Below are 11,643 nucleotides of genomic sequence, written 5' to 3' on the forward strand. Positions count from 1 at the left end.
GTTGAATGTAACTTGTGAGTAATAATGCTACTCTCGACCTGTAGTTATCATTGTGTTTCTTTCTATTCATGGGTACGGTTAGACCACCGAAATAAAGTATACAAAGGAAGAAGATATCATTTTCCGCTGAATTATCACTTCTGTACAACAGAGAACCAATAAGATATTTGGGGGCTGCAGTATCCCATACACTTATGGTCTATTCTGTACAAATGCTCAACTCCGTCACACAAGCTAAAATGTTTTACACTATTTCAAATGGCTGACCATAATATGTGTAGACCTGTTGTAAATGTGTGACACTATTATGGGTATTCCCGGCCAATTTCCCACTTTTGTCAGTCTATTTGAGAGAATGTTCATTCAATTCGGCCAAAACCCCTCGTTATCGCACAGTCTGTCATTCAAAATTGCAAATTGTGCGTTCAATTTAGCATTTCGATCAATGAAATTTGCACATGTGGCTTTCAAATTCGTAAAACGGGCAATCAAATTGGCTGGTACTCTACGTTCATTCAAATTCGCCACCACTCGTCGAAAAGGGTACTTGAGTCATTCAATTTCGCGAATGGGCAGTCAAATTCCGAACATTTTCATTCAAATTAACGTCATGTTATTTTTTTTTTTGTTTGAATACTAGTAGGTGGGAACATTTAGATGTGTGCATTTCTATGTGATTTTTTGTTTGATCAGTTTTGACCCGATATAGCTCGAGTTTGTTGTTCTGTGACTCCCCTTTTCTTTCATAAATATAGGCCAACATGTACCAATACTACAGATTAACTTCATCTACTTGCAGTCATGACAACAACTTAGATACAGAAGTATATTTCAAGAAGACAGAGAAAGAACAATAGGAACATTTTGATGATCATAACCTTGACTTCCTATAGAACTGGCCGACATACTCGGAATAAAGCGCTCAACGCTCAAGTTGTGGTCACATGCACTATCTTCGGACTGGGAGACTCAATAAGCACATTGAAAAAAAAAGGTTGCCAAAATCTCCAAAATAAATACGAAAATGTGAAGTGTAATGATGCTTACAAAACAACAAGTATGTTGTATAAAATAAAGAAAGAACCAAAGCATAAACATGTGTGCTAAATTGACTGCAAAAGGTGTAAAATTGGATGCCAAAAAAATGAATTCGAATGAACGAGCGCAGCTTATACGTGATCACGTGACCATATCATTCTAAATGGAATGAACGAATAGCTTGTTTTACGAATAAATGGAAAAGTGTTAATTAGAATGAGATTAAAGGTAATTTCAATGCTCCAAAATGAACTTGAATGAAGAGAATGATCATAAAATTGAAATACCAAACATGTCATCTACGCTAAACTTTGCAAAATTGAATGTCGCAGTAAGGAATTGGACTGACAAAAGTGCGAAATTGGCCGGGAAAATCTATATTAAATACATTTGCCTCTGTCACACCGATATAATTTTATTCTACCTTAATATTAAGAAAAAGCTATTTATATGTGATGATTCCACAGGTTGCTCGGTTAAAAGCCCATACTATGGAGTGATAACAGGTGTCATGAGGTATATTGTATAGACGGTGAGCTAGAATAAACAGAGCTACGTAGGTTTTGTTGGCCATTCATTCAAAACTATCTTCGGGTCTTCGCACAGGAATTTGAGGTATGCCAAAATACCGGTACTCTTAATATGTTTTGGCGCCCTCTTTCTAATCCCATTGAAAATGAAAGCAAAAGTCATGAAAGTAAAGGAAAAAAAAAACAAAACATCGACACTCCAGTGCAGTTACTTTCAAGAGTAGTAACTCTTGTAGCAAGGCTGAGTGGACGGAGATCTGACGGCTCATTGACCATATAATAGTCTATTTTCGTTCATCATTAATTTGTTTCTATTTCCCTTTGAATTTTGAATTACTTGCGCTCCTTTGTGCGGCCACCAGTCTCGCTCGAGCACACGCATATATAGAAGGGAATACAATGCAATTGTAATTCTCACATAGTTTAGAGAATAAGCTAGGGAGTGATAACTCGTAATGCTCTAAGGATAGTCTACTTATCTTTAATAGTCAAGGCACTAATTCCTGTAAGAGGCTTAATTAAGGAGTTCGTTCAACCCACCCCGCAGAAAAGGTTTGACCAGACAAAGTGGTAGATGGGACCTCTATGAACATCCCCAGGTAGTATGTGGTTCCAAATTGTGGTGTCAGTAGAATTTTACTGGCCACTTTTCATCATTATTTGTTGGAACAAACGTAAAAGAGTCTGCGTTCGCCAAGACTATTACACGCACCACACTAGAGGGCTTTTTACACTTGTGTTTCTTAACCCCGGACTTTCTCTGACCCAGGACTATCGTTAGTCCCGTACCAATTTTTTCAGCTTTTTACACTCGCCAATTAGTCCCGTACTATCTCTTGTCCGGAGCTAAGGAGAAAACTGACCTTTTAACATTCTTAGCCCCGGACTTTCCAAACCACATGAATATTCATAATTACGCTGTGTACTGTACACGTACACGCACGCACCGGCAGCACTTGATTACCTCGTTTCTGATTGGTCAGTGAGGGTCGGACTTCGTCTCCGTCGCTTAGCCCAGGATTATTTTTTCGTTCTGTTTACACTCACTTGCTTGGCACCGCAATTGCGGTGCCAACCCCTGCTATTTTGCAGGGCCAGATAGTACCGTACTATCGGTGGGGCTAGCCCACTTTGGCAAAAACGAGTGTAAACAGAAAGTGGGCTAAGGATAGTCCCGTACCAACGGTGGGGCTAAGGCCCTCCCTTAGCCCCACCGTTGGTACGGGGCTAAGCAAAAATTTACAAGTGTAAAAAGCCCTTAGCACTGCTACAGGCGCCAGTGCCAGTGCTGCGTGTAGTAGTCTTAGCGCGCATATACTTTTTCTTCTATAAACAAGGGTTTTGCCTGCAAACTAACTTTTCACGGCAAGCTGGGTTCGATGTAGTGTAGTTTCTAGCCGTTTTTATTTCGTCTTTATTTCAAGAGTTTAAGCAAGCCGAGTGAGAGCGCATACCCGGTGATTGTGACGACCGAATCGCAATCACTGGGTGTGTGCTCTCACTCCATTTAGCGCAATATATACAGCGGGCTGCATAATACACAAGCTGCAACTCAGAGAAATAAAGAAAAAAAAACGGCTAGAAATTAAGACTAGGGTCGGTAAACGCTTGTCGCTATTTGGGGCACTGAAAACGACAAACTCACACAGTTTTTGCATTTATTTCATGAAGAATTCATCAAAACTGCATAAAACTATGTATATGTTGCTAGAGATGTCATCCATACAGTGGGATTCATTGTAAGTTATAATATTGTGCATGGTTACAATGGTAACCGGATGCCTGAAGGTGACTGGTAACTCCCAAAATGCCTCCTGCTGCTGCAAACATTGATTTTTTTTTTTTTTATCTTATAGATGCAATAAAAAAAAAACACACACAATTTCTTATTGATTTTCGTTAAAAAGTTTTCCCTGTTGCCATGGCAACCAGTATTATCCAATCAGAATTTAGTTGTCAATAACTCGAAAACTAAAGCCCATAATTTCAAAAAGCTCAATAAGCATGTCCTTCCTTCTGCATAAAGTGTACGACATCAGGTATATGTGAAGAATATTTTGAAGCATTCTCAAGTTACAGCAAAATTTGTAAGCAAAGGCATAATAAACGGCCATTGAAAGAAAGATATCATTTTCGAATAGTAAAATGCATGAAAAAGTTGCATCCGTCGTACTTTCAACACAAATTTGACTTCAAAGCATAGGCAAATGTATATAGTTTTTAATAATGTATGGACAGAAATTTCCCTTAAAAAGAAGATGAATACAGAAAGCAAAGCCAATATTCTATAGTAGCTCTTTCGAGTATTTACAGAGCGATGGTTATTCAAAACAATCCTGGAAAAGAGCAGAGGAAAGCAATTGATTGTTTATGTTCTTAAAGGAAGTTTATTCAAGAATACCGATAAATTCCTTTCTAAAGAAGGAATATACACGTGCGCTGGATTATCCAACAAAGAATTAAGCGTACTTTTGTGTTCGTTAGCTGTTGTAAAAAAATCAAAAAAACAACGTATATATATGAAGAGTTTGTTTGCAAAAACCGATAAGTCCATATTTGTCAAATGGAGATATTTGCGATTAAAGGTCAAGAAAAATAAAGAGAATAATAAGAACATTTTTGCTTCTTTTGACCATAACTTTAAAAATATACCTTTATAGTATTATGTAGTGAGGAATATATCATTTGAAATGTATTATTTTGTACTTTATGACAGAGACCGTACTTCAAAATCTTCAAAAACGGACTTATCGGTTAGTGCAAACAAACTCTTCATATATATATATATATATATATATATATACATACATAGAATAAAATGAAATATCATGATATGTAAATTTTATTCAAAACGTGCAGTAATGAATTAATGCTGAGGAGAGAATGAGGGAAAATCTTGGGCGTCTTTTCCCTTTTTATCCAGACTAATTTTGCAGTGTAGAGCTCATCTAAAATGAGTGATGTGCACGAAAGGCAAAAGAAACAAACCTGTCTAAATTCCAGATATTTTTGGGAGTTACCAATCACCTGTAGGCATCCGGTTACCATGGTAACCATGCACAATATTATACCTTACAATGTATCCCATTGTATTGCTGACATCTCTAGCAACATGCACATATATAGTTTTAAGGCGTTTCGATGAATCCTTCGTGAAATAAATGCAAAAACTGTGATAATTTTGTCATTTTCAGTGCCCCAATAGCGACAAGCGTTACTGACCCTAGTCTTAATTTCTAGCTGTTTTTATTTCGCCTTTATTTCTGAGTTACAGCTTGTGTATTGTGCAGAAGCCCGCTGTAATGCGCTAAGCCGAGTGAGGGTGCATGCTCAATGATTACCACCAAAAAAAAAACGGTTCGGGCGTCACAATCGCTGGGTAGGCACTCTCACTTGGCTTGCTTCAACTCGGAGAAATAAAGACGAAATAAACACGTCTGGAAACTACACTACACCGACCCCAGCTTAGCGTGAAAAGTTAGTTTGCAGGCAAAAACCGATGTTTGTCGCGGAAAAAGTCTTTGAACGCTAAGACTATAACACGCACCACTGGCATTGGCGCCTGTAGCAGTGCTAGTGGTACGTGTAGTAGTCTTCAGTGTGCGCAGACGCTTCCTCGAAGAATATGGTCATGTCGCAACTAAAATGGCCTGTAAAATTTCATTGATACCACAATTTGATATCACATACATGTACTACCTAGGGGTGTTCCAGAGGGTCCAACCGACCACCCCATGCAGTCAAATCTTTTCTGCGGGGTGGGTTGAACGAAGTCATTTTTTCTGGGTCGCTGCGCCTGGACTATAATAGGTGACAGTATTTCAAGTAGGAATTAAAACGCGTTTAAAACCCTTACTTAATTACTTACTGCCCGGTATGCCTCTATTGGCATATACGTAGGTCAGCAACGAACATCCTCCACTTCTGACGGTCCTGGGCGAGTTTCTGGATAGATCCCCATGTATAATTAAGGGCCTTTAATTCTCTCTCCACTGTTCTTCTCCAGGTGGTTTTGGGACGTCCCCTCTTTATCTTTCCTTCAGGTGTCCAGTGAAGTGCTACACGAGTGATATTTTGAGCATCCATCCTGAGTACATGCCCAATCCATTTCCATCTTCGTCTCAGAACAATACTCATGTCTTCTTGATTGAAACCCCATCAGCCTTTTAATAAGAATTGCACGATTGCACCATGGGTAGGGTCCATGATTGCACAAAGGGAGTGAGGAGCCGAACCGACTAGTCTACACGTATTCTTTTGCACTTTTTTTTTCCGACGACCCTTGGGCATTTAAGTCATCGAGTCCTGGGAGCATAAAGTTGCTGATCTTGTCATCTTAATGTCATCGCATGTCTCATTCTTATTTGAAAAGGATTTTTTTTTTTTTAATAGTGAGAAACTTCCTATAGGGTATGAAAGAGCATATCATTCTAAGAGGTATTCAAAGGTTGTTGTTGTTGTTTTTTTTAAATGACAATTGGTTTTGAAAGGGCTGAGATATCCAAAACAAGTGATCCTAATTAAAGCCTTGTTATGATTTACAATGTATTGATCGCTGCACAAAGCCGTATCACACGAAAGGTATAATTGGCTATCGCAACACATTGAAATACAATGGTAAGATGAGTTCCCCCTGGTTTGTTTTTAACAATTTGGAATAGGTTTACACTATTAGCATTAAGCAATTGAAGACACAAGGACCAAAGAATTACCAATAGTTTATCATGGTGGGTTTGTTTCATGTCTTCACCATTGTAAAAGAGGACATTAGGGTTCAGTGATCACCTTTATTCCGCCATGCTTGTGGGGCACTAAAGGTTTACTGTTTACCATTGTGAGCAGTGATATAAAAAGACTGTTCGAGTTATCACACTTGAGGCATAATGGGTAGGTCATTTTTGTTTCACAAAACATCCTACAATAATTTCGCAATGAAGCCTAAAAGGTATGGAGATTTCCCTATTGTTTTCTCAATAAACCACAACTGAGACGGTTTATTCTGGAAACAATTTTATATTTAACTATTGTTCACATTTCTTATATCTAACAATGCTTCAACAGTGATTACACTTCATTTTGTATCTTTACATTGGTTGTTTCTATCCCTAACTCAAATTTTAGAAATTTTTTGAAGCACTAAAGCTGGGTTTTGTTTCATCTGCAAGTGGCAAATAATGCCTTTAAATACAAAAGGAGAAAAAAATAGTTTCTCCTCAAAACGTGTGTATGTATGTGTATGTGTGCGTGTGAACGCCAAGTAGTGTTAAAACGTGATCGCAATTATAGAATTCCGTCCATGGTGATGTATTTTGTTTGTTTTTATTCGGAAGGATTGTTAATCTGAAAATGAAATAAGGTTTGCTATTCCAAAGGTTCGCTAATCCGAAGAGGGAACAGGGTTTGTTATTCGTAACTTTTTTTTTCTTTTTTTTTCGGATCAACGAACCACGGGATAACAATGACGACCTTGTTTCATTTTCGGATTAATGAACCATCGGAATAGCGACTTTATTACACTTTCGGATCTTCCGAATAACGAACCATCAAAGTAATGACCCTTCGGAATAACGCACCTTCGGAATACGAACTGTAACTCCCTCACATACGCGCACAAACAAAAAACAAACAAAACAAAACCCAACAAAACCCAACAAAACACACACACACACACACACACACACGTTTGCAAATTACCTCAAACCCATAATGATATCATTGTGAAGACATGCCAATACAAACAACAAATTCGGCTTAGGCGACGGATTGCTCAACAATTGAATATTTATTTCGACCAATGAAGTCCCACTCTCATGATTCATTGCTTCTTTCTGATTGTTAGATGTTACTGTCGAAGATTTGTGAACATCATCATTCTGTAGTTACAAATCAACCAAACGCTTGGATTGCAGATTATCGGTCCACTTATTTCGGTTCTTGAGCGTGTTTAAATCAAATAATTGAATAGAAAACACTGAAGAGTAGCTTTGTTGCTGCTGCAGCAACGAAAACCTAGAAAGTGAACAGTAGCAATGATTTCATTATCTCAACTCATTTCCAATTTTCATTTCCTGGAAGGAAACCCAAACCCAGGTATGAATTCGGATTGAGTGAAGGCAGTGCAATATTAATAGAGCACATCAGTAAACGTTTGAGCGAAACTACGCAATCGATTCAAAAGTTATGAATTTTAAACTTTCAGTGCCGTCAGCGCTGGATAAGGAGACTACGGTAATGCAGTGGTGTAATGTATTGACAACAATAAAAAGATATAAAGAAAATTCAATATATTTCAACTTTTCTAGTATAATGACAGAGCACTTGGATAACCTCTTGCAGAAAGCAGGGAGAATGATATTACCCAGGGTCTGTATTACCCGTAACATTGTGACAGTAACAAGTTTATAGAATGTGTACGTTTTATGAATAAAGGGGAATTCTCTTTATATTTCTTTTATATTGTTGTCCATACATGACGTAATGAATTGTAGTAGTCTTCTTATCCAGCGATAACGGCACCGAAACTTAAATAATTCATAATTTTTTAATCGATTGTGATCCGATTTTTCTTAAACTTTCACTGATATGTGTTATTAATACTACATATTTGGGTTTGGGATTCTTTAAAAACAATGTATACGGCGGCGCTGAAGTCATGTAAAGATCATGAAAAAATTGCCAGATTAGAGGTAATCACTTAGCGAGGCTTCAAAAAATCAAAATGCTCTACGCAGTAAGTTTTGTCTACCTCTTTTCTAGTTCTTTTCTGTCGATGGTGTTATTATTCTGCTAACATCGCTACCAACGAATTCTGTTTGCATTGATCGCGTAGTCAACAAAATTAGTACGACAAACATTCGGAGCAATGGCATGAACACCAACGAGGATTCATCTTCAATGTAAACGGAACTTTGCTGCTTCTTCGACATTTCAAAGCGCACAGCGGCCACTACACGCTTAGCAAAAGATTTCCATTCAAGCTAGCATAAAATAGACTGCATTAATTTTCATGACACCGATAAATATTTACACATCACATGGACAGAAATATTTTTGTTAGTATAACAGAAATAGAAAGTGATTCTGACGTCTTTTGATTATCCATAACTTTGTCATTCCATCTTTGAAACGTCTCAAAACCAACATAGATTTATCAACGAAAATTTTCTTGAAAAGTTTGCATGGGCAGCAAGCATGGCCTTCCGTCGAGATTGACCTCGCGATAATTCTGCACCGATGGGACACACAATGAAATTTCTGATACTGTTGTATAGACCGGGATCAGTGTATAATAATGATAATATTATGATAATGTCTTCTTTATCCAGGGTAGCCTCTTCAGTGTTGCCATTGCTCTACCAGAGGGCCCTGCCATTATTATTACCCTAGCGTTGCCAGGTACCCATTTATACACCTGGGTCGAGAGGGACATAGTGGGTAAAAACTTCTTGTCCAAAGACGTAAGCACTGGTCGGAAATTGAACTCGTGTCCAATTGGGAGTCGAGAGTCTTATCCACTATGTCACAGCGCCCCCTTCGTTGGTGCTCTAGGAATGACCTCAGGTATCAATATTTTGAAGGGAGTACAATCTTATTAATGGTTAATATATGTATACTGGTTATAATTTATTAATCATGTACTAAAACATCATTTTTTAGCCTTAGAAATTAAATCGAAATAATAATGTTAAATTTTACCCGTTTGACAGGGAGAAATTGACAGAGGCTATATTATTCATATATATATATTTTTTTTATCAACAAAGTTGATAGTGACATCGTTAATACCATTGACATCAATATTGAGATACATGCTGAAGGCATTTTTCAAGCGTAATTTTTTTTTCTTTATCTTTGCGATTTTCCCCCGGTATTACTTCAAAATATCATGCTAATTTGAAGAAATAAAATCACAAATACTGAATATCCACTCTCTTGTCAAAGGTTTGCACAATGAACAGTATCCCCAACTGGTCGCCAGGCGCCCTCTGTCGGTGCACAGACGCATAATCCTCGTCCAGAAGTGTTAAGTGTGTTTGAAGTTAACTGCTCAAGTAATAGACACCCTTAGTTTTACCGGCAACTTGAACAGGGTGTGAAAATGTGCTGCTGATTTAACTATCTCTACCAGAATTTATGGGGGAAATAATTCTTCATGCCACATATAAAATTCGTGGGTGACGGATAACACCGAAATTGATTTGGACAGATTTCTTTATGCTGGTTAGGGGTGACTCCGAAAATAATCGACACAATACATGAATTAAACGCTTGAAGAAATAAAGTTGTACGTAGGAAGAACTGTACATGTACATGAAGCTCTTAAATCTCGTAGACGCTTATCAATCGAGGAACATGAAAATTAAACTCTAATATCGCTAACGAATAAAGCACTGTTTGTTACGACTCAAATAATATACATTTGCATCATTTCATCAATAAATGTTTCTCCCGAGTATCGTTGTAAAATGATACACCAGAGTCGATCGTGCTTCAAGCACTCACGTCGTGCGCTCATCGACTCACACACACACATACACAGTTCAGATACGCACGCTGTCACGGGCGGTCTCGGTTGACGCGGGCAGTTACACGAAGACAGCGCCATTGGAATGATCCTCATAACATTAGCATTTAATTGCTCTCATTCACTGAGTTGGCTAGACTTGCTTGACCAGCGACTGGTAAAAGTCGTCCATAGAGTCTCCCAAGCCTTAGAACGTCAATAATGGAGATGTCTTTTTCTTTAGATAAACAAAGTAGAGACTATCCATCATTTGTCGTCCGTTCAATGCGCGTACTCTGAACATAGCCAACGTTTGACAAGCTCAGTTGAATACAGGAAAGGGGGAAAAACCGTTGCCACTGCATGTTGCGCAAAACGACAAGGTAAATTGCTTCGCATATCCCATGTATATCAAGCATGTACGTGAAAGAAACAAAAAGCTGCTAGATAGGCGACAAATGACTGATGCAAATAATCAATTTTACGTAATGGTAAACGATCCTGGTTGCTTACAGTACATTGATATTTCACCGAGTGCCATCGAACCAAGGTGTCAAAGTGTAGAATGTAAACGACAACATACAGTGTGTGGTAATATTTTCCAAAGAACATATTTTACAAAATCAAGAGAATATTGGGCAGATGGGTGAAGGTTGAGGTGTGAAACCGACATGTTTATTGAATTATAGATCAGCAGTTGCGATCTTACAAATTTCATTTGTAGAGCGAGACAGAAGAAAATTCACACCTCAACATATCTTATATTTTACATAGGTTTCCATCAGCATCAGCCTGAAACGTTACTGAGAGGGACTGATTGTATTTGACAGTAGGTCTGGAATAATCACCTCGTTGCCGATCAAAACAGTTCGATGACACAGTGACGTATTACCACAAAATCTTTTATTTCTTGGACCAAAATATTCCTTTAAGGGGACATTTCATACGATTTCTATTCTATTTTACATTATGTAGTACAACTGTACATGAATTGATAGTGCCATGTAGAGATTTGTGGAATATCTAATGTGTTCCTTGAGCAGACAAACAAATATTTGTACTGTGAAAAAGTAAAAACAAATTACACTGAACAAGGATGATGGCATAGAAGGCTCACATATTTTAGAAATGTAGATATGTAAATCCATTGCCCCTCGCGGAACAAGTTTACCTGTATGCATGCTTTCTTTTGTGTCTGCTTCCTTGAGTACTTCAATCATATATTTTCATGCGAATGTTCTCATTCTTGTTCACTGTGATGAATGTTATGAATTAACATATGTTGTTATGAATTTGAAAACGTTCTTATTCCTTATCCGATCACTGTAACGCTGTACCCAGTATGACAAATTTATAGATATTCAAATGCAAAAGTCTGCAAATCATCTGGAGGTTTCCTTTAACTGTTTCGTAATTCTATAAGTTCCCCAATTATTTCATTCCCCTCCCTTTTGTTTGAATTTGTCCTGTCCTTAACCCTTTGGGTGATTTGAGTGTCAATTGGCTTAAAAAGTCTCAAAACATTGTACATGCTGTCCAAAGTTCCTGGCACAGACAGATTTTAAGTATTCT

This window comes from Diadema setosum, chromosome 11 (assembly GCF_964275005.1).
Source record: "Diadema setosum chromosome 11, eeDiaSeto1, whole genome shotgun sequence".
Lineage (NCBI taxonomy): Eukaryota > Metazoa > Echinodermata > Echinoidea > Diadematoida > Diadematidae > Diadema > Diadema setosum.